The sequence below is a fragment of the Astatotilapia calliptera genome, chromosome 9, assembly GCF_964374335.1.
Source record: "Astatotilapia calliptera chromosome 9, fAstCal68.1, whole genome shotgun sequence".
Classification (NCBI taxonomy): Eukaryota; Metazoa; Chordata; class Actinopteri; order Cichliformes; family Cichlidae; genus Astatotilapia; species Astatotilapia calliptera.
The window spans coordinates 18,242,516-18,265,204 of NC_137430.1; the positions used below are offsets into that span (position 1 = coordinate 18,242,516).

Consider the following 22,689-nt stretch of genomic DNA (forward strand, 5'->3'; position numbering starts at 1 on the left):
AACAACAAGGCAAAAAAAAAGAGCATGTATGGACTTTGACTTGACCGGGGGCTCAGAGGATGCCATGTACCATTAAATGAAACATCTGTGATGGGAGGTTCCTATTAGATAAACTCAATGACCTACTCTTCTATGTCCTCCCCATCCTCAGAAATAAGCAGCTATATGAACCTGCATTAGCACCTACACAACATATACATCTGTCATCATCTGTGCATTAGTCCTTATCTATTACCAGACGACTTTGTTCAGAATTCCCAACTGAGAAACCAATCCAGCTAAACTCACTCAGAAGAACTTTAGCAGTGTCAAAAGTCTGCTCAAAGTAATGCCCTTGAGATCCTTTGTGGCTGTCCTGCCTCAAGCTGATTTATGAGTGCGCCAACTTTTAACAGCAGTTTTGCTGTGCTATTGCAACTGAGCCTTTAAAAATCTGAGCCAGGCTTGACAATAAATGCAGGAATGAAATTTCAACACAGACACAAACATTACTATAAGGTGCAGGGAGTTCATTTCTATGCATTTGTCTATTTACAGTGTGAGATGCATGCAAGCTGATGCATAAATGTTATAATTAGACGAATTGCCAAACATTTCAGTACTAGCACATTCTTTTAAAGGTTTCAATATGCAGGCTTATTGGTATATTAGTATTATATATATTATATTAGTAGACTCATACAAAAGTCATCATTTTTGACCCACTAAAAAATTGGGATGGTCCATTAATCTGCAAAGACCCTACTCTCAGTTATTTATATTATTTTCATACTTTTTTGCTGTGGTGTTTTAAAACTGCAACATTTTGGCTGTGGGCGTATACCCAACAGGATGTTATAATTAGTAATACAGGACCCTGTTGCAGGGTTGCGCTAATGTGGGGGTGGCACGTTTATTTGCACTTTAATAATTTCATCATTATCAGAAAAAAAGATGTCTAATGTCACTGCTTTTCTCTTGCTAGGGCGGGTCCTTTGCTCGTCATTCACTCACTGAGCTGAGGCCCAGGTTTGAATCTATACCTTTAAAAACAGACATGAATCTACTGAGTATCCAGATAGGAAAAGAACCAGCTCTCTGGGACAAGGTTTGATCAGACAAACACCAATCCCTGGGAAGTAGGAGGATAGTAGCAGACAGATGGCAAACTAAAAAACTGTGTTAAGAACAACATCAATGAAAAACACCTGTCATTGCGTGTTTAAAACAAGACCACAACTGAAGAACAAAGTCCTGTGATGGGAGTACTTCTCAGATCTGTGGTGTAAACTGAAAACTACTCCACTACCATTAGCCATCTGAAAAGATCATTTTCCCTTGTTCCCACTCTCAGAATTTACTGCTTCTATGACAACGTGCTCTCTGTTTACTAAGCTTCTCAGAAACATCTGGTTGCACCGCCCATCAACTAAGGGCAGTGGATTTACTCCATTATGTATTCCTACAACCAATCCATGATGGCAGATTCTTTTCTGTAATACAGACAATTATCAAAAGTGAGGTAAAAGAGAAGATAACATCCCCATCCCTGGGGGTTTCTAAAACACACTGTCTATAAAACATTATTTGCTAAATTAGTCCACTAATTGAAGATCATGTAGTCACTTGATACAAAGATACAAAAGTTAAATGGGTATAATGCTGGAAAAATTATTTTGCTGCCAACAAAACTACCGAGCTTAATGGCTCAGCTTCTTTAAAGTGTAATAAGGACTGGACATTTAATGCTTGTCCACTTGTCATGGACAATGGAATTTTTGTAGGACATGTAAACGAGAGATGGACTTTATGAAAAACAAATACACATCTTAACATCAATCAAATCATTCCACAGAACAGTAAATGTTCACAGTTTAAGCATTTTACCTTTGGAGATCAGATCAGGCAATCAGGCATTTATCAATCGCTCAAATCAGAACATTATGTTCTGGATCATTATAGTCAGTTCCTGTATTCATTTTGACCAAAAATACACCAAGAACCATGACAATCTGACAAACAGAAATGGAAATTAAACACACCTGTTGATATGTATACACATTAATATGGCAATTATCCCATGTATAATTCCTGACTAAGAGAGAACAGACGCTGGGCCTCATGCTTGGAAATGTTTATTTTTGTGGCCTTAGGGTACAAAAAGGTTAAAGGGCTGCCTGTCTTAAGACGTGCAGATTTAAGAGTGTGATGAAGTGAGATAAAAGAAAGCAATGAGAGCGATGGACAGACTGGAGAAGTAGGTGGGACTGTGGCACAATAGGAAACAGAAAAAGCCTCAATTTTCTTATGTAAAAGTAATTAAACAGCATTTGTATTTAGCTCAAGGATGGCAGTCTATCATTAATATCTGTTACACTGTAATGGATCACTGTTGCTGTGGGCCAATTACCCTTGAATAGAAGAAATAAAGACATCCAACTATGAACACTCAGAGGACGATATAACATGATTTTATGTGAATAAAATTACTAATGATTAATACCGTAAGCAGGTTTTGGGCATATAATGAGCTTTTATCTAGCTAACAGACTTGTGCTGTCAGTCTGTCAGTTGGGTGATCTTGACTTGATCAAGAGAAAACTATCTGTTAACGTTGAGACACTTAGCGAGCACATTGTCCAACACTAACTTTTAGCTATTGGATGGATTGCCATGAAGATGTTTCCTGTAGCCACCCAGGATGAGTCCTAAAACATTCCCTGTCCCAGTGACTTCCTTTTGTCCTAGCACCACTACTTCTGGATACTCACTCTCAACCATTTTTTTAACTGACCAAAGCTTTCCTCCTTCCTTCTGTTAGCTTTCCGCTAATCCTTTCTGCCCTTTGCCATCCTTCCAGATGTTCACTGCTGTCACTGGTGCTTCGTAAATCCCACATCATGTCAAAAATGACTCAGTGTCCTCTGTTGCATCTCTTTTGCTAACCCCTCCATCCTCCCAGCCACCAAATCTGACTTCAACTGTCCCACCCATAGGTATCCCTGTATGAGGACTTGCTGAGGCAGCATGTTTTCCTTAGGAAATGACTCATAAATTATGAGAGCTCCCAGGCTGGCTGTGAAAGAGCCAGACAAGCATACACAAAGGTCCCTGATTAGTAAAGCTGGGAGAAAGGCCAGACAAGTCAAAGCTGGAGGACCCATTTAGGAGCGTCCCTGACTTGAAAGAAGAAAGGAAAACATATTGATCACATTGCACCGGCTGGGTCATATTAAGAGCTATTTTAGAGGGATACCTGAGATACAAGAACGAGTCAAGCATCTCATAAGGACTGCTTAATATTTTCCTTTGTTGAAAGGAGATTTTAAAAAGATTTTTAGAAGGTCAGTTTACATACAAAAGTTTATTTACATTATGTCACATAAGAGTCCCAGTAGCCTTAGGCTTCCGAAAGCTAAGAGTTTCAGATGTCCTATGGTTGCACTTCATAAAAAGGATAATGTTGCAAGTAGTGGTGAAATGCATACTAGAATAATAAATCGTTTGATTAAGAGAAAATAAGTGAAAAACGGTTTCAGATGACAACAATAGATTTGATATTAGCAGCTTTCTAAATGAGAACACTCATTTACTCTGCCTTTTAAATATATGTGTACTGAAAAATGTCTTTTGGCTGTTAGATGCTACAAATATTAATCTTTAAAACAAAACTCCTCCAGGAACTTTATATTAATTAGTCAGCATTTTATAGAGCAAATAGTTAATGGAAAGCTAAGATGCAAAACCTTTGGCATGGTGGGGGATATATATTTACAAATTACTTTAAACTGAAATGGAAACATATCTGCAAATAACTGGACTCTTATTTGTATAGTGCCTTTTCTAATCTATTTGAGCAATGAAGCCACTTTCTTACTACATATTCAAAAAAGCACATTTTTATATAAAGAGGATTTAAACCTAACATTTACACACTAGCATTAGATGCAATTCAGCCATCAGCATTTTCCCCAAGGATAGTGGAACATGCATGCTAGAGGAGGAACCACTGATCAAACTACTGACCTTCTGATTAGTCGACAATCTACTTCATCTCTTGAGCCACAGATCAATCTATTCTAGTTAGTAATTGCAGGGTATTACCATCTTGTCTCTAAGGCACAATACAGAGAGATTAAGCCTTCCATTGTCTAACCTTCATAAAAGCCTTCAAACAAATCATTTCTAAACTGTTATTTTTATTTTTCATTTTACCCACAAGCAAATATCCCAGTTTTCAACTTGGAAAGCACCTTATTTTAAAGTGCTGGATTTTTTGTTTCATTTGACATTTAAGTGAAATTGCACAGGGGTATACTCGCCTTTGTCGTACACTGTATATTCAGAAGATGAATACCAGAAACCCTATATATAAAGTTGTAAAAACAAAGTCTGCAGATGAATTATAACAGCACTTGGGCTCTGGATTTTTTTCACTGTTATAAAATAGGCTTTCCATTGAGGAAAACCAGGATCATGTGCTGGTGCTTATCTACAGTTAGAGTTCATCCTCAGCCAAGTTTATTAACTTATGAAAGCATAAAATTCTGGGGAACAGCAAATTTATATGAAAGACTAACTGGATATTTTTGTTTGTAGAGTCTGTAAACAGGGGCGGATTTCAGAAAAGGAATGCTTTGTTCAGTCCTGAGCTATCCTTTGTACAGAATGACAGGATAAATCAAGTCACATGAATGCACACAAGTATACCTCTTTTGAACTTGGTGTACTTTGAGCACGCACCCAATATTTAATGAATTTCAGGTCGAGAACATTCCCCTCCTTCACATCTTTTCTGTCTGTATCTAAACGTTCTTTTTCACAGGACTCTATACAGAACTTTGCACTCTTACTGGTTCCATATGAATTACGAGGTAAGCAGCAACCAGATTAACCGATCATCAACAAGCATGACCACCTCTGTAAAAGCAGTTTTGGTACTTCTCTCTACAAAGAACAGGGCAGCATGTCTTAGGTTTGCAAAGTTGCATCTGTACAAACCACAAGAACAATATCCTCTGGACCAAAGGGAATATGTCTGGCTGTAATGTACGGCACCACATTTGGTGGAAACCAAGAACAGAATATCAACACAAACACTTCATACCAACTGTCAAATACGGTGGTGGAGGGGTGATGATTTGGGCTTGTTTGGCAGCCATAGGACTTAGTCACCTTGCAGTCACTGAGCTGAACATGAATTCCTAAATGTGAGGCCGCCGCTAAAGCGTGGCTAAAACTAGGTCGTGCAACAGAAAAATGATCCCACATCAGCAAATCTGCAACAAGAAAAGTGTTTCAGTGGCCAAGTCAAAGTCCAGACCTCAACTCAACTGACATGATGTGAAAGACTGATAAAGTCATGCAAACCTTAATTTATTGCTGCTTAAGGTGGCTCTACAAGCCACTGAATCATGAGGGTGTACTTAGTTTTTCACAGGACTTCATAGAGTCTTTCTTTTTCACGTCTATAAAGGTGAGATAATCGAGGTGCTGCCTATGTTGCTGTTGTAAAAAAAAGGACCACAAATAGGTACTCCCATAATACATCTTATTGGCAGGTCATTATGACTAATCACACAATGAAGGATGTTAGCACTATAAACTAAACTTGTCTACATTAGCACAAATAGCAGTTTTGTGAAACTGTGGCTGCTGAGAATACTCAGGTATTTTCCACATTCTCACCTACAGCTTTTTACCACTTGAGCTAATTAAAACAGTTTATAGGTCTACAGACAAAGTATGTAGTTGTGAATGGATAAACATGATGAACACATAAAACACAGAAAGAACCTTTGCTATGCCTCAAACATATGAACAACAGCCATCTATAATCTCTAACTTAGCAGACAGTCTAGGTCAATAACATAGTATAAAAGACTCAACACCTAACAAAAACAACCCTTGAATGCTTACCAAATGCCCTGCAATTTTCCACTCACATTTCCACTACAAGAGACAAGGGATTTCAGTTGTGAGAGGAGTTTGGGTTTATGGGCACTCCCTGAGGATGCATAGGAGCATAACAGTTTACTTTAGCACATTCTCTGGGGGTTAACTTCAAAAATACTGTTCAGACAGACATAAATCCAATGAGTGCATTGTAAAGTACCAAAAAACAAATAACACATTTAACACAAGGTATGCAAGTGCCACACATGAGTGGGTCAATCAACCCAACAGGATGCCATCCATCTTTATGCCCAAGCTTTACAGAGAATAAAGGCATGCTCACTTAAACATTCCTGGTTGTTCAACGAGGTATTCAGGACTTCAAGTCAAGCATGTTTCTCACACTATTAAATTTTCCAAGAATGTCCTTCAGAGCAGACGGCAATAAAGAGAGATGCGGAAAAGTGTGGCCCTTAAGACAGAGCTATATTCAGTCTGATTTTCAGAGAAGCCAGGTGACGTCTAGCTTTTTGAGACTAATTCCCTTAAAGCTGGAAACAGCAGAGGATCTGTTAGCGCTGTGACAGGGATATGATTCTGTATAAAACATGGAGGAGAACAGGAAATTCCCAGAGAAAGTCTTGAGACGACCATTGTCTCACAGTCAGTGAACTGGAGAGCATCTGTGCCTCACCTACCCCTAACCTCTCCAAGCCAGGTCAAACTCAAAGACAACAGGCTGCCAAATTAGCATTTTATAGCTGTGGGTTGTAAAGGAGGTGCAGCAGAGAACAAGGTAGGAGGAGGAGAAGATGGTGGGAAAGAGGAAGCAAGGGCTTTGAAAAAATACAGTAATGACAGGAACTGTCATTCACACTGTTGTAAAGCTCACTGTAAATTAAATAAATGGATAATAAAGGAAAAACTGTTCACAGAGGAAGTAGAATCTGGTTAGTTAAGGGTCAAGGTCAGTAATTTTTAACAGCATATGAAAGCCATATCCTTAAGAAATAGGATGGGTTAAGTTGTCAATATGTATGGAGGAGGTCAGGAGAGAGTATGACCGTGATCCCAAACCCACTGCCAGTGCATTGCTATCATCATAGATTGGTCTCCCCAGAGCCCAGACCTCAATATCATTGACGTTGTGTGGGATCATCTCGACAGAAAACAACAAAAGGCAGCCAACGCCCAAAGAAGAGCTTTGAATATCCTTCAAGAAGCCTGGAGAACTCTTCCTGAAGACTACTTAAAGAAATTATACAATCTTGCCTAAGATAGTTTAGGCTGGTTTGAAGAATAGAGGTGGTCATGATAAATATTAACTTTCAAGCTTGTTAGAATTGGCTAAATTGTCCAAAATGTATGTTTGGAGATTATTTCACGAAGTAAAACAGTAAAAATAAGTCACTGATAAGAGTTCCAATAGACCTGAAAGTTATTTCCAAACAGCTTAGACCAGGAATCATCAAACACTAACACACTGAAAGTAAAGCACACCAACCTGGTATCTTACTGGAACTGATCAGACAGGACTGCATTACAAGAAGGCATTGCAGGCTCCAGTAACAGACAAATCAAAGCAAACCTCCTCACCCATACTACAGCATATACAGTGCACTCCTGCTGAGATAGTCTGACTGCCAAATATCTCGAGAGCTGTGGGAAAGAAAACTCAGTTGAGTTGAGAGAAGAAAGGTTTTCCACATCAAGATGTCTTTGAAATGTCCAACAAAGATAAGCAGAGCATGGTGATAAATTATGATGCGAGACAGTGGCTCACACGGAAGACCCCCCACCTGCACTCCATCCCCCCAAGAATCCCTTCCTTCTCCTATTAACTGAAGACAATACGAAAGGGAGCATCAAGTTTTTCCCTATTGAAACCAGCTGTACGAGCAGTAGTAATATCTCTAATCCTAAAATCTCAAATGAGTCCATATAAACCCGATCACAAATCTGTAAGGGGGCATATAACAACAGCGGCCATTTATAGTTCTATGGCACAAGACGTTTACAAAAAGAAAACACACCCAATCGTGCCGTGTGTTAGAGGTCTCTCAATCAGTGACAGCAGGTTTATTTTAACAGTGTAGATGAAACATGTGCACGATCTTTGTCAACACTAGTGAGAAAAGTGTTTTTTCAGCTGTTTGAAACTTGTCATTTTATTTTTTTTAAAAGTGGTCAAATAAAGGAGAATTTATTATGACTAAAATAGAAATAGGCTGGCTCTCAAAAACTGTAGTTTACTATACTATAGTATACTATATAAAATATCTAGAAATGAATTACAGGTTTTTGAGAAATACACCATTAAAAAGATACAATATATCTACTGAAACCAAGACCACCAGAAAAAGCAGTTAAACTGGGAGTTCACTTCTTTTTCCTTTGCAACCACCTGTGCATACATCTTAAAAGTTTTGCACTCATTAACACATACAGAGCTTAAAAATATCATTTTCAGTAGCACAACAGGGCGAAGTCAGTTGATCTGAGGTGGCGGTGTTTGTATAAATTTAGAAGGACAAGTCCCTGTTGATCCCACCACACCCACTGGTTTCCTCTGTGAAAGGTAAATAACAGCAGGACAGAGATCATTCTGACTGCAGCGCTCCTTGACCGCTAATGCAAACACACGCACAACCGTCAGCTCGGCAAGTTGTGCAGCTACCCACTCTCCCTCTCATCTGAGGACGTACTCATCACCTTCCCCCGCACAATCTGACTTCCTCCATTTTGCAAGCCCGATAAACAAACACACCAAATGCTAACATTGCATAACCCAAGCAGCGACCCTAGCCAAATGTCACCTCTATACACACACACACATGCACTTGGCACATCCTCCACACTGAGGGGGAAGAGATGTAACTGCTTCACAAGCTCTGATTTGAGCGTTCATAAATTTGCTCATCATTCAATATATGTGTCACTGCTTTTTTTCTCCCCCTCCCCTCCTTGCCCTGATTTCCATCTTTCCCCTTCACTTTTTTGGCCAACAGGTCCTTCCATCTGTTAGCCAGCTGGTGGAAGACGAGGATGGTGGGAGAGTGTGGGGTGGAGGGGGTTGCTCCACCCGTATTTTTGCTACTCTCCACGGTTTTAACTTTCTCACACTAACTAATGACTCTCCTGTTGGTCCCACTAGGGCTTGACCCAGCGCCGGGTATACCTCCCTGCAGGATGTTACATCCGGGGCACAGACAAACCTGCGCTGAATAGAGAGTGAAGCAACAAATCACTAACATAATACTTCCAGTTCAGAGGGTTCGCATAATAAATGCAGAGACCGAATATGTGGAAATTATAATCTTAGAGCACTGGGACTCCGCTTGTAGCACGGCGCATACACCTATATGCCTCAGATTAACACACTTTAAGTGGTTAATGCAAAAATACAGTGTGTAACATACTGTGAAGTTAAATCATCACTATAAAATATTCCTTTTTTTTTTTTTTTTTTTTTTTACCATCAAAGTACCATCAGGGTGTACACCCCACCCCTGGCGTCGTTGCCCACCTCTCAAGGTTAAATACACGTAGACATTGAGGGCTAGCAGGAGGGACTATGCGCTTACCTGCTGCTCTCTGGCATGTAGCTCCATGCCCTCCTGGGTTTTAAATGCACCTTAGAACACACATGCATCAACACTACAATGAGCGGGTGGAGGGAGGTTTGGAATCTTCTCTCACCCCCGTTCTCTGCGACCTGCTGGAGCGGGGGGGGCTAGGAGGAGGAGTTGGCTGTCCGACTGCGGTCTGGAGTGTGGGGCCTCCCTGCTGCTGCGGAGTCGGGGCGGTCTGCCTCCCCCCACCGCAGGGAAAAGGGTAACACCACCTGGGTCTGGGTGCAGTTCCCCCTACAGGGGTAAGGGTACCTAGACCCGGTTTGTAGAGTACGCTTGGGGAGTGTGATCGTGTGTACAGCGTCTCTTTATGTCTGTCTCCACGTTGGTTGAGTGTGGAGTAAGTGCATATGAGAGCATGAAGGTGGGAATGGATGTTTGTATATGTGTGTGCCTGTATTTCTGTGTCTATATCAGAATCAGAATCAGAATACTTTATTGATCCCTGGGGGAAATTATTTTTTGTTACAGTGCTCCATTTTAAACCAACATTAAGACAAGACAGACAATACGCTAACTAAGAATAGTACAATATATACATATATATACACATACATACATACATAAGTCACTTATAAATAAATAGTTGGAAAAGAAACATGTGTAGCTGTAGCAGCAAACAGTGTGTTAAGTGGATGCGTTGTACAGGGAGATGGCCACAGGCAGGAATGATTTCCTGTGTCGTTCAGTGGTGCTTTTCGGTAATCTCAGGTTGGGTGTCAGGCGCCACCTCTCTGGGGACATCTCAGGCCCTCCAAGGTTTGGAGGCCTATCTCCCCCTACCACCACTTCCCCTGCCGGTGGCAGACTCCCTCAGGTGTCGGTGCGTTGGTGGTTCTTTGTGTCCGGGGGTGGGCGTCCTGGTACACACCGGCTCACTCCTTGGCAGCCGCTTATCGGGGCCTGGAGCCTGGGGCTCGCTCGGGCCACTTCGGAGGCGGGGTGCCCCCGGCCTCTCGGCCTGGGGCTCGGTCACTCAGGCACGGCTGGCTGCCGGCGGAGCTCACGGGCGCGTCACTGCAACTCCCCCTGGCTTCTGCTCCGCGGCTGCTGAGTGAGCCCTCATCTGGGACTCTCCTCAGCTCTTTCTGGGACAGTGGGACATCATCAAGGACTCCAGTCACCCCAGCCATAAACTGTTCAGACTGCTTCCATCAGGAAGGAGGTTCTGCAGCATGCGGTCCCGTACCAGCAGACTGAGAGACAGCTTCTTCCATCAGGCCATCAGACTGCTGAACACGTCATAGACACCTCAGCTTCACTACTGGAACTTCAACATTATGCACTCCACACTGTATATAAATGCCACTTGTTTTGCACATATTCAACTCTGTATATTTTATTTATTTTATTATTACTATTATTATTATTATTTTTTTTTTTTTTTTTTTTTACTATTTAATTTGTAAAAATGTGTATACACACACACACACACACACACACACACACACACACACACACACACACACACACACACACACACACGTAGGAAAATATTTAGTATACACATCCAGAAATGCATACACTATTATATATTGTACATATATTTATTAGTTTCAGGTTGGCCATTCTTGTATTTTGCTCGTTTGTGTTGTTGTGTTTGCACATCTCTGTTGCTTGTGGGGCTCGCACACAAGAATTTCACTCGCATGTGCTGTGCCAGTGTGCCTGCACATGTGATGTGACAATAAAAGTGATTTGATTCGATTTGATTTGGCGTGGCTGCCCCTCTGTTGGTCTTCCTTGGTCTCTTGTGTTCTGGGGGCCTCTGGATGTCTGGAGTTTTGATCTTCTCCATACCTGCTTCATGCCCTGGAGGACGGGGCTGTGGCCCCCCCACACCCTCTAGCAGATCATTACATGAAGGAACCTTTAAAAAAAAAAAAAAACAAGCGCGTCCATGCTCACAGGTGTACACACGGGTGCTCACACACACAAACTACACCCTTTTTGGCTCCTACCTCAAAGCACACTGTGTTCTGTTGATCTTATGTGCTGCACAATAATGTTTAATATTTAGTATTTACTGTCATATTCCCATATATCATTGTGATGCTGTTTATTCTATTACTCTTGTTCTCTTCTGCTTGTTTTCTTTTTTCTTTCTCAGCAGGTGATCCAGGTGATTGATATATGCTTTTTTTATTTCTTTTTCTTTTTCTGCTCATTCTGTTGGTTTTTGTTTTTTGCCCTTCTTCCCCGTCCCTCTTCTCAGCTGTTTCTCTTTCCCTCTTTCTTTCTCCCCTTCTTTCCCCCAGTCAAGTCTGTCCCGTATTCAGTAAGTGAAAATAAAATAAACAATAAAAGGTGAATCAAATGGACCATTACGGCAAGGCTGGGATGGTCAATTTGGTAAAGTAAATCCATTGGGCATCTTTCTTTGCCTTTAGACAACAATTCTGATGGCAAAAGAGCCAAACGGGACAGGCAAACAAAAAACAAAAAACAAAACAAACAAAAAAAACTATAAAATATTCCTAACTCACTGAAGAAGACATTTTCTTTTACTTGTGTTTGCGAAGAGAAAAGAAAATTACCATAACATGATAAATAAAGTGATTAAAAATATTTGAAATGGTTTATTGTTCTTTTTCTTAATCTGCTAATTTGTTAGCTTTTTAATAGTTCAAAAGACCAATAAAAGACACTGGCAGTGTAAAGATAAGAGTACGTATGCTTCTTATTCTCTTAGTCTTGTTTCTGATTTGAAACACTTCCAATACAACCATCAGGTCTGATTAGCCTCTCCTACTGTAAAGCCTAAAGCAGGAAACAGTCTGGCTGAATAGAAGCTATTGAGCTAAGCCTGCGTGTCAAAATGTTTCACTCGTCAATTTTCTTCCTCCTCGTCTTCACTCTGCTCTTACCCTCGGCCTCTCTGACAGACAGGTTCAGGGCAGGTCTGGGGTTGACAACATGTAACCTGACCCCGCATAGTGCTCTCACCCCCTCTCTAATGATCTTGGCCCCTTCCCATTCCTAATGTTGGTTTAACCTGATGTTAATATGCCCGCTCTGTGCTACTGAAACAAAGTTCTGTTCCACTATGCCTAATGAACGTCTAGCCTCGGTCACCTCCGCTGTCAAATAGAGTTTTAAGTAGCACCGTCTTAAACAAGAAAGACTACTTTCGTACATCTGTAGCCACATGTGTTATTGCAGCCATGGGGGAGATATTGAGTGAACTACAGTGATTATATCTCTGACAACTGGCTGATTTCTGGCTTATTTTTATAATCAGGAGAGGGAGAATTTTCGCTCAGGATTTGATTAGATCCTTGTTGTCTTTCTAGATCTATTCAAACATTTATTCTTGACTCTTAATCTAAACACTAAAGAAAGGACGCTCTGAAAAAAGCCTGTCTGTTCTTAGCTTTACTTGTTCAGCTGATCTATTTGTCACTTGATGGGCGCATGTGTAGAAATCCAAAGAATTCAAATACTGAATTTAAATTCGTATTGATGTGTAACCCTAATTTTAGCTCAACGTTGGTTTCTTGTAACACTATCACAACAATGAGAGACACAGCTGGCAACTGTTTGGGGTCAGACAAACTTTACTCCCTAGCACCCTCTTGAAATGTGGCAACTGCTGTGAATGCAACAGCCTCTTATTAAATGTCTAATGGACACCTTTCAGTACCTGAGGAGTCCTTCAAAAGCTCTCAATAGACAAGGAGTATAATAACCTCTGTCTAGCAATAAAACTCAAGATTGGCTGTAAGCTGCAATCAGTCTATTATGAACGGGTTTGATTTGAATAAGAAATGCTGGTGCAATTCAAGAAAAGAAAAAGAAAGACAGAGGCAATATGTTTTTGGTCTTTTCACAGTTCACTGCGAGCCAAATCCTTCAATCATGCCCCTCACCTACAGGGCTGCATATTAACCTACAATTTAGCTAACTGGCTTAATTGATAGGTGTATTCTCAGAAGGTGAAAAAGTAGGAACAGGTTTTTAATGTTATAATTTGTATCTCCAAAAGCCTTTGTTATCCAATGACAATGTATTTCTTTACCACACTCAACAGTGTCAATTACAGTAAAGTCAGGGTTTGCCTAAGGCAGGACCAAAGCACCTGTTAAAGGATTCATTGGTCTTACATCTTAATCATTTCAATGGGGCAATGTCATGTTGTGTCAAACTGGTTTCTGGATCACTTGTTTTGCTTTGCTTGCAAAGTTTGAATATTGAACTGAATGCAAGCACTTGTCAAGCGAACTGTATCGTGCAAAGAATGTTAAGAGGGCGGAAGATAAAAATGAAGGAAGAGGTGGTCATTAAGGTTTCAAGTCTCAGGCATTTGTGAACTTTGATGATACTTGGCTTGCTTTGTGAATCTGCACAATGTGTTTTGTGGGTAGTCTAGCTGTTATTACCCCCCACCAGTTACCTCAAACTCCAGGCAAACCCATGATTAAGTGTTAACACAATGCATAGGTCAGTCCTGTCTAAACATCAGGAAGCAGCTGCTGTTATTTGGACTGAGGGTTACTTAATATTGTTTCGTTTTTTCATTTTAGCTCCACTGTTTGTGATAAATAAGTGGAAACCAGATTGCCAAACACAAATATTAACTTAAATATCAATCAAATAGTGATCCTTGCATATATTCAAAGGCATTTAACTACAATTTTAACCATAAATGGAGAAATAAAACATAAACATGACAAAATCAGAACACAAACAACAACACAAAGAGACTCCTGATCATACTACAAGACCAACAACCCGACTTGTGTCAGTTGCTCGTTCTGTCCAAGTAGCGCATTACCAGAAGCAATTCCAGGCTGGGACTGCCTTTAAAACTTCACTGACCTTTCACCCCTGGTTGTGCTACACCTGTTAGCAAGTATCAGTTCCATGTGCGATCCATGCCACCCACCCCCACGCCAATTTTACCCTCATTATAGGATAAGATCCTGACTTTTGTGAACTCAATTACTTAGAAGAAAAGTTCATGGTGCACAGGAATTATTTGCAGACTGCTCCTTTAAATGTTAAATTCATTTTAACCAAGGGCAAATGAGGCAATGACTTGAACTGAAGCTATTTCCTCTTTCCATGAGGTTGCCCTTAGGTGTGTTTCTTGAATGCAATTCCTGAGTGCATGTCGTTTCCATTTTTTTTTTAAAGTGCTGCTGTTCTGTGACTATCTCCACAGTATCACAGCTCCAGAAGTGCATGTAGAGCATGTAGAGAAACAATTCCAGATGATTTCTTAAGTCCAGGCTTTGAAGTTTTATGATACTGCCTCAGAGGGCAAATCCCAGACTCGCCCAAGTTGCATCAGACAACTATGGTGCAGACCACGATTTGCTATCACTCTACCACATGTTCTAGACACATAGTTGACCAAAAATGTGTTTTCTGACCCAAAGTCATTAGTGGAAGAACAACATGATGACAGCATGAATCATTCGCTTTATACTGACCTCATCCTAACAACCTCCCCCCGCTTTCACTGCCCGTCTCTTACATCCTATTCAAACTATCTTTGGTGAAAGCCCTAAGTCTTCCCCTCATTCAATAAAATGCCTGTGCATTTCAGCTGGGGTTTCCATGTCTCTCCAAACACAGAGGGGCTAGGTCAGAAGAAAAGTCCACCAAAGAAAAATCCATTCTGTGTCCTCAGCCATTCGGCAGGTCAGGACATGAGCAAACAGCATGCTTTCACCACCCTGGCAACTCTTTTCACTTCACACTGGCAAACTCCTGGAGTCCACACACACACACGAATCAAAGTTCTTGACAGCAAACCCAACACCCTCTCATGAACTGAGAGATAAACGCTTTCGTAGTCACAACCAGAAAAAGACTTCCGGGCTCTTTGTGACACTGGTAGCAAAGCCGTCTGGGAAACTTGAAGGCTCTGACAGTTTCTAAACATTGCAGAGATCTATGGACCGCAGCATTTTGAGAAACAGATTGTTTAAAGAGCAAGCTTTAAACTATGGTGCAATGAGAATGTATTTGACATTAGCATATGGTAATCATTGACCAAACATAAGGATCTAGCTTATTTTTCAAAGGCTTTAAGATACTTTCATGAAGTGCATTCAATTCAATTAAATGAGTATGATCCACGCAAAGTTGCGTTGTTAAGAAGGAAAAGCACCTTTAGAAACACACAGAAGCTTGTGCTGATTAAAAATATTTAAATAAATGTGCCAGAAATTTCACAGAACAGGTGTAAAGTTTGTAAGTGGTCATTACACTTCACAACTGTTTTTTCCTTTTCTGTTTTTTCCCCAATTCAAAGGCTGCCTCCTGCTCAGTTCAAAGCATTATTCCTCTTTCAATTACATGTCACACAGACACAGAGCAAAGCGATGGGAAAATTCAGTTCTCAATTGGGGAGTTTGCTTGGACAGATTGGACAAATATTTCTTTTATGTGGTCGTATCCACGCCTCAGTTCTGCCCTGACAGCCACAGAAGAGGGAGTGAACAATTCAAACTGCACTACATTATGGGCTGGGTGGCTGCTCCATCCAAGACACATGGCTGTCTCAGCAGCTGCCTGTTTGTTTACACTTCACTGCTAGCCTTAGGTATCAATTAGGTTTATGGGGACAAGGAGGCTAATAGTACAACATGGACTGAATTCAGATTACTGACAACACTGAACGGAGAAGGCACGACGATGACAAAAGAATTTAACAATGTACTCTAATGAAAAACATGATGGCTAAGAATATGGTTTGATGTTATAAATTCAAGCCCAAATTTCATCTAGAAAGATTATTGTATTTGACATCAGTTAGGCCAGTTTTAAATGTCAAGTCAGTTTAGAAAAGAAAAAAAAATCACTTCCCTGGAACAAATAACTCCTACTTTTCACTCCAAACCAAACTCCAGCCACAGGAAGACAACTTTGAATGTCTTTCTTCACCATATGGGCCCATCTAAAGAGTCTAAGGCTTTGTAATAGCACACCAACTGCAAGGACAAACAGCAGCCCAGACCACATGCTCCTGTAAATCAAGCCCAGCCTGCGGTCTTCGGTGTCAACATCTGACATCCAGCACTAAAGGATAGGTGATATCATCATAATCACTGCATAGTAATGCATCATAGGCTGTTCAGCGAAGCACAAAGCCTTGTCCTGAGGAAGGGAAAAAAAGAACAAAAAAAACCCCAAACATTGTAGATGTGTCAAACTTTTGAGAGCTCGCCAAGAAATGTCTTTGCAAATTCACACCACTGAATCGCAAGTACCAACGGTCCTTTATAATTTCCCTTGTTAAAATTCACATTTGTTTGGCACAAGTGATCCTTTTTGATAACCGATTAAATGATCTATTGTGTATAATAATTGTTTTTGATGTATTAGACCCTTGAAATTTGTTTAAAAGTTTGCAATTTCCTAAAGCTCAATTTAAAAGGAAAAAAGAACAACAGCCAACCACCCACAACATCTCTACATATAAAAACAGATTATGAATTGAGCCAGACTGAAGGTTAAGATGGAGTTTCCGACCCACTAGACTTATCAGCAGAAACACTTTTGGGGAGGAGGCTATCCAGCAACATCATCTGTGCCCTCTTGTGGATGGATGGCACAGTTCACAAACCTTGACTCCAAGCATCTACTAGCTAATCTGAGTCAAAAAGACCACAGCTCCTGGCAAGACACATTCATCAACAGCGATTCCAACCCCCTCTTATTTCTCTGCACGTCTTTTTTTTTTTTTCCTCCCTCAAAACTGTTGGCAAGACCCAGACCCCTCTCAGCATGAAATACATCAGAGTAACTGGTATCAGCCCCAAACCCCTTATTGTTTGGCCTTGACTTGAAAGACTATTAAACTTCAGTGCGCTATATCCATAAACTTAAGTCCAACTATGAGCTAAACTTGTCACTGACATCATGGAGGAACAGTAAAATTGCTTGGTTATCAGTGATTTCCTTTTATTCGTTCACCGGTCTTTCTTTAAAATGAGCCAAAGCCAAATATCAAAAGCAATCGGGGAATTATACAGGCAGCTTCTGCCCTATGACATGAAGCAGGAGACAAAGGAGGACTCAGAGTGCTGATCCCGTAATGGGAACCATTAGAAAGGAGAACAGAGAACAGAATAGTCGGTACACAGGAGTCATCAACTGTGATTAAAAATCGTTTATGGCTCATGTTCAGTCTCAGGACTGAATAATTTGATAAATCTCTCTTTTAAGTTGTTAATGCCCACTTGAGAGGATCTAAAGAAGAGGATCATCATCAAGCAGTGGTTAAGTGATTTTTAAAGGTTGTAAATGATAAAGTGGGCAGACCTCTTGGTACTTAGGACTGGTGGATGTGCCTATTATACAGTCGTGTGTTTTTTTTAAATGTACAATGGTAAGTGCAGAGTTGCTTTGGATTAAAAAAGAAGCAGATTTGTTCTTTCTCTTACCCAATAAATCCTTTTTATTCTCTTGTTCGTTCTTGTGCCGACACCAATGAGATCATTTACTATTACATCTGCTCTCAAGCCTATAGTATAGTACATATTGTATAGATCACACTTGTGGGTTACAGAATTTTACAACATTGTACTTTTTTTTTTCACCTACAGTTTTAAATCTTTATGGTCTCTACTTAATCGGAGGCTAAACACTGTGTGGCTGCAAAACGAATCCAAAGTCAGTGTTTGAGGTAGCCTACCTGCTGCGTAATCTTTTAAGGCAAAATTTTCTTTCAAGTCACTTCTATCCCTGGGGTTTCAAATCACTTACTGAGGTTTCAGACCTGTTTAGTTTGAATAAATATTACATTTATAACCCCCAAGATTAAAAAAAGCCCCAAATCAAAACAAGATTTAAGCCTGCCTTTTGATGAAAAAATACATTGGGACAGCTGGTATGAACATCAAATCGTTCTTTGTTCAAAATCATGAAACTGAAACCCAGAAACTGGAAAGCGCTTTGTGCCGCCAGAGCAAAAACACTTATGAGTCAGACAGAATTTCACCGCGTGCTGGGGATTCATCTTCTTTGTATCTTGATACTAACAACATCCAAAGCAAATCATGACAAACTTCATCACAACAAATGTGACTGGTTCCTGTTCCAGTATGTCCATCGTGTTCCAATTCAGCAAAACCTAGCTAACGTATCATGACCCCTGAATAATTTCATTTTGCACTGCATTGCTGGGAAGTTGACATCAGACTCTTGGCAGGATAAGCCTTTGATGAGGGGAAACGGCGTCATCTTGATGATCGGGAATGCAAAGAACCAAACACTTCCAATGTTACTCACTTAGTGACAATTAATCTTTGCCATTTGTCCTGCTGTTACCTACAAGCCAGTGACCCTGAATTGCAGATGAATGAGTGTGAATGCACTGGATGCACAAGAAGGAAATAATTTAAAACAAAACAACAGCAAAAAAAAAAAAAAAGGTAAATCATTCACTACTCGCTTGAAAGTAAAGGAACGAAGAAAGGGGAGTGAAGGCAGCAGGTGTAGTGCAGCTTTTTGGCATTATTACAGACATTTTCTGTCCTCCTGTGGTCAGGCGTTCACAAATTTACGAACAGAGCTAATCACGCAGCTAACCCTCATCTGACCAGCCGGCAGCATCATTTATTCCTGCTCCACCCTTTTCCTGCATGGGAAATCATTCCACGGAGAGCTGATAAAATAACAGGAACACTACAAAAGAGCCCTTATTACCAAATCAAATGATTACCAGCTGTGACAGCACGGCCAATATTGTTTTTTTTATCTTCTGAGTCAGTCAGCATGTCTATCCATGTCATCACAGCAAAAATCTGATCCCTGAGACCACAAAGGCAGTTTTAAGTACTTTAGAAAGTATCTGGACAGACAAAGTCTTTGTAGACAGTTGTGTCAACATTGCACTGTAACAATGCAACAGAGCTTGACAGATGTGCAGCTGAAGATGAAGGTGCAATGAGACTGGGTATATGAGCACTTAGTAGAGGCCGTCAGCGGTAAGGGACAAGGAGGTCTGCGCCTCCTTCCCATTTTATGATTCTGTCAAGCTGTCTTTTGCATTTGCAGCGTATTTTCAATGTGGAAACACAGCAGCAACAGAGGAAAATAGCAAATGTGTCAGGATGTGTCAGGGCTTCCAGTGTAACTACATCAGGGGTAAGTCCTCCGTCTTCATGCTTGGCCAACATTTACAGTTTGAATGCAGATATCGATGTATGCAAATGAATAGATGTGCGACTCCTCACATGAGGGATCCTAATCTAATGTACAAACATAATACCTGGAATTTTTTCTTGGCTCACAACAGGCTTTTCAGAACAGTATGAAAGTAAAGGCAATTAATGTGTTTTGACAGAATATTACCATGCATATTACTAATATTTATGAACATCCGATAAATAAAAAGTTCAGTATCATTTCAACCGATAACTTACTCCCTACAGTACATGGATCTTAAGTGTTACAAAAATCATCAGAGAAGGAGCCAAGACAAAAAATATTCTGTGAGTAATACTTCCAACGCTGTAATTTCCAGAAATCAAAATAAATACTCCTGCACGGGAAATGGACCGTCAAATATTGTTTAAGAATACAACTTTCATACGGCAGTTTACAGTTGGTTTTTTTGAGTGTAGACATAAATCAGGCTGCAGATGTGTCCAAAGTGATTAAAAAAAAGGTCTCGAGTTTACAAAAACAGTCACTTCTCATTATACAAAAGGCCACATTATTTATGGACCTGACAGTTCATCCCAAAATCTCTCCTGCTGACATCCTAAATATTTATCTCCTCACATCAGCAAAGGAACACAGAAACATGACAATGGCTTGACTTCAAGACAAATACAATTAGCATCTCAGTCAAGATGATGGTTTTGATCGTATGGGATTGGCAGTGGAGTATCATATGGACATGGAAACATGAGTGCAAAGCATCTGGATTAAGATAACCAATCTCAGCTCTTTTATCCTCAGACTTGTTCGCTGCTTCTTACAGAGTTCCATTTAAAAAGAAAAAGAAAATTGAAGTTTTAATTATAATAAACAGCCTGTCCGACCCCCAAACTCCCTTCTGTTTTTATTCCTTCAAGAGTCATTGTATCTGAAAAGAATTATAATTGCACAATTTTGTATGCCGTGACATTTTCTGAGATGGTTATTGCTCCGTGGAAACCTTTTATTGTAGCAAGTGGCGATGCACCAATGCACCTGTCTGCAAACAGGATGACATTTACCAAAGGCAGTGGTAATATGCTAAAAAATACTGTGACAGAGACCTAAAGGACTTGAATAATGAAGAAAAAGGGAAATGCATACCAAAAAGTAAACAAACAACCAGAAAAATAAAATACTGACACTGGCCAAATAGTTATTTTAAACACCGACCCAAGCAGAAGGTTTGGATTAATGGGAGAAAACGCAAAAAAGCAAAAGTACCCTGCAGACAATTAGAACAAAGCACCATGAGAACGTGTAATAAATCACAGCTTGAGTAAAAAACACCATGTGCAAGCTCAATAAATTCACTGCAACTTTATATGTAAATGAAAACACAAAAGAGAAAGGAGCAGAAGGGATTGTTTGAGAGCATGATAGTGAAATGAAACCCAAGTATGATTTAACCGAGGCACTGAAGGTGATTTTCCTTAGCCTAAGGGAGCTTTGGTGGCTACCTACTGTCAACTACCACAACAGAAGGCGATATTCTATTTCAGTCCACCCCAAACATTTCCAGCACACTGTGCACCATCACACCATGATTTTAACCCTGTATTTGAAAGACTAATAACACTAAAGCTAGCACAAAGATTTCCTTGACCCAGAGACAGACGCTGAGTTTGGATGATTCATCTGATCCAGGTCTAAGCCTCACCCACCACAAAGCCTGGCAGTGTGTAACACACACACACACACACACACACACACACACAGACAGAGCTTTTGAAAAGATCTCCAAACATCTGGATACTGACCACATCACGGTCAGGGAGAAGAATCATAAATTTGTCTGCGAGAAAGAAAAGGAGAGATATAGACATGACAGCTCAGACTACTGTTCTCACATAGTGAGGTTTCACAATTCAGCCATAGCAGTCTACAGGGGTACTCTCAGGGCTCCAGAGCCTGTGATTCTTATGGAGATTTGACGGAAAAAGCCTCACGCTCAGCCAGAGATCACAACAGGATTTCTGTTTATCCATCCACTTTGTAATCCCTCACTAGTCCATCTGGATTTTCTTTTAAACAGCATTAAATACATGTTGTTCCAGTGGACCCGTGCACGCATTTACAAATCCTGATAGGGATCTTTTTTTTTTTCAGACACACTAAAGGAGATGAGTCACTTCCATGTCGTTAATCATTAAAATTAAGATCGCAATACCGGAAGAAAAAGAAAAAGCTCGTTAAACTAATGTCTCTGCTATCATTTGTAGCTGTTGAGCGTGGGTGCCAATAATCTGCCACGGCAGAGCAGCTGTAAACGTTAGGAAAACTGCCGAGCTAGAAACAACATCGCACTTGTTTAATACAGGCTGTATGTCCTTCAACGCACCAGGAGCCCGGCCAAACCTAACAGCCTCAACTATCCACACAACAATGATAGATATCTTCTGGTTTACATTGTTGGGCTAAGGATGGTCAACGGTTTCATTCTGCTGCCTGGGGTAATAGCTGAAAATTAAATACTGGGGTGATTTAAGATGTTCCGTACACACGTGGACATGCTGACAATCAAAGGACATGTGATTCCCCCGCAATAACAGATAGCCCACCGCCAAGCTGGAGGTATAAAACTTTTTTTTTTAAATAGCATTCATAAAAGCAAACGAATTAACCGACCAAACCACATAATTCAGCTGGACTTACCTTCAAACTTCATTTTGAACGTCGCTTTGTCTCATTTCTGATGCTAATCACGTTTCAAACTTTTTTTTTTTTTAGCTAATAACGTTTGAGGAACTGAGCTAAGTTAACTCAAATACACAATATTTATTCAAATGAAATGATAAAGAATGATATTTTGAAGTAACATCCTTGTTTTGAGCGTATTTCGAGACAGTTTGGAAAAACGAAGACGTGGTTTAGTGCAGCGGTCCCCAACCCCCGGGCCTCGGACCGGTACCGGTCCGTGAGTCGTTTAGTACCGGGCCGCGAGAGTTGAGGCTCAGGTGTGAAATGTATCGTTTTCAGGGTTTTTATCGGTTTTCAGCGTTATTTTGTTATCGTTTTTATCGTT

General features: G+C 40.4%; 1 protein-coding gene across 1 annotated transcript in view; it reads right to left on the bottom strand.

Annotated features, from left to right (window-relative positions):
• sulf1 (sulfatase 1) overlaps nucleotides 1–22,440 on the bottom strand; it is a 79,804-nt gene extending 57,364 nt beyond the window's left edge. Inside the window, exon 1 of the mRNA XM_026179494.2 lies at nucleotides 22,320–22,440. The gene's annotated coding sequence lies outside the window, so the exon portion shown is untranslated. The remainder of the gene's footprint in view (nucleotides 1–22,319) is intronic.
• Nucleotides 22,441–22,689: the final 249 nt, after the last annotated feature.